This window comes from Elephantulus edwardii, unplaced genomic scaffold, assembly GCF_000299155.1.
Source record: "Elephantulus edwardii isolate Elephantulus edwardi_28Jun2011 unplaced genomic scaffold, EleEdw1.0 scaffold00836, whole genome shotgun sequence".
Taxonomy (NCBI): Eukaryota; Metazoa; Chordata; class Mammalia; order Macroscelidea; family Macroscelididae; genus Elephantulus; species Elephantulus edwardii.
In genome coordinates, this window is record NW_006400586.1 from 11885 (window position 1) to 14049 (window position 2165).

The following is a 2165-nucleotide window of genomic DNA, read 5'->3' on the forward strand; positions in this document are numbered from 1 at the left end:
CCAGCTCTCAGATACATAGCAAGTAATTGCATAAGCCATGGCCTTGATCAGGTGCACCTAAGTCTCTAGACCGATACCATTGCTCTTCAGCACTTTTGAGAGGTCCCCAACAGCAGATTTTCCCGATGCAATTTGTCTTTTGATTTCCTGGCTGCTAGTACCAAGAGTGTTGGTTGTGGAGTCAAGCAAGCTGAAGCTGTTAACAATCTCAATCTTTTTTCCACCTGCCATAATGCTGCCAATTGGCCCAGTGGTGAGTTGTATTCTTGATGTTGATCTTCAATCCGTATTAAAGTCTGCAGTGCTTGACTTTCTGCAGCAAATGCCTCAGGTCCTCCTCCGTTTCAGCAAGCAGGGCTGTGTCATCTGCAAGTCCCAAATAAGAACACTCTGATTTTTAGAAGGTCAGTGAAAAAGAAGGCCTTTAATGAAATGGAGTGACCCAGTGTCTTCAGTAATTGATTCAGACAACAGTAATTGTGAGAATGGCACAACACTATTGTGCGCAGGTCTCTATGACTCAGGAACAACAGTATGACACCTAACCACTACAACGTGGCCATTCTACCTCTAGTTCTTTGAGGAGCTGCCAGACTGTTTTCCCCAGTGGATGTACCATTTTTCATTTAAGCCAACAGTGCATATGAATGCCAGTTACTCTACTTTCCCTCTCACACTTGTTATTTTGTATTGTTTGTTTTTAAATATTTCCATCCTATTGTTGTTAGGTACTATTCACTTGGCCCAACACAGTGAGTCTCTATACAACAGATCAAAACCCTGCCCTGCCCTTCACCATGCTCACAATTGCTTTGTGAATGTGAGAGTCATTTCATTAAGAGTATTCCTCTCTTTCACTGACCCTCCTCTTATCCAAGCATGATGTGCTTTTTAGGAGCTGACCCCTCCTGATAACATGCTCAAAGCATGTGAAATGAAGTCTCACTAGCCTTGCTTCTAAGGAGCATTCTGGCTACACTTCAAGACAGATTTCTTTGTTACCCTTCACCAACACCTCAACAGTTCAAAGGCATAATTCTTTCATTTTTCTTAGTCATTGTTCGACTTCCACATGCAGATGAAGCAATTGAAATAATAGATTGGGCCAGGCATACCTTAGTCTTTAAGCTGACAACTTTGCTCTTTAGAATGATAAAGAGGGTCTTGAAAGCAGATTTACCCAATGGAATTTGATTTCCTTTTTTTAATTCATTGTTGCACATCCTCCCTACCCCAGTCCACTTAACAATGGTTCTCTTGTTTCAGATTGTTCTAATATATATAATGCCTGATCATATATTCCTTTTGGACAGTCTTCCTCTCATCTATTCTTTTTTTTATTGCAAAACATTACACAATTTTTTATTATTAAATGAGAAAATCTCATTTGTTACATCGTCACATTGCTAGTCAGAGAAATGCTGTAGTGATGAAGAAAAGTCAATGCTGGATCAACCAAAGTCCTCATTTCTACAACATTCATTTACAAAGAAATAATGTTCAACACAGCCCAACACAACATTCTTGGTTTTCTTCATATTGAAGTCCCCCCAAAAAATCATCTTCTAATGGGGTATTTTACTACATAAATTATAGTTCTTCATTTTTACAATTCACCCCAAACAGTATGAGAGATGTGTCACACTAAAATTTCTAAAGCTGTTAGGAAATTCTTCACACATCATCATCATCTGATGTGTCACTGCTACTTGTCTCTGTGTCATCATTCTCAATAGTGGGTTTGAAAGTGCTGTTTTTCCAGGGTCCAAACTTGAAGTCACAGATCAGGCCATTTTTCAAAACACCATTTTTTCTCAGACCATTCTTCTGTAACTGTTCACTAATAACTTGGAATTCTCTCATTTCATCCTCAGTTAAAGGAGCACATGTTTCATCATTTTCACTATCTTCCTGCCAGCCCATTTCCTTTAACAACCTGTGTTCTGCTTCAAGTGAACTTGAAAGCACATCAGTTTGTGGAAAAGTTGAAGACCGAATGATCTGTTGAGAAAGCACTGAGGCATTGCCATTCTCTTGTGGAATCTCACTTTCATCAAAGTTTCGATTTATATCCCTCTCTTGATGACTACTATTGCTGTTGTGCAAATTAAACGAATCTTCCTCCTTCTCTGAGCCAGCATGACTTTCATCTTCATGTTCCTCTT

General features: G+C 39.3%; 1 pseudogene; it reads right to left on the reverse strand.

Annotated features, from left to right (window-relative positions):
• Nucleotides 1-1674: 1674 nt before the first annotated feature.
• Nucleotides 1675-2162, reverse strand: LOC102872429 (annotated as a pseudogene).
• Between the last annotated feature and the right edge of the window lie 3 nt (nt 2163-2165).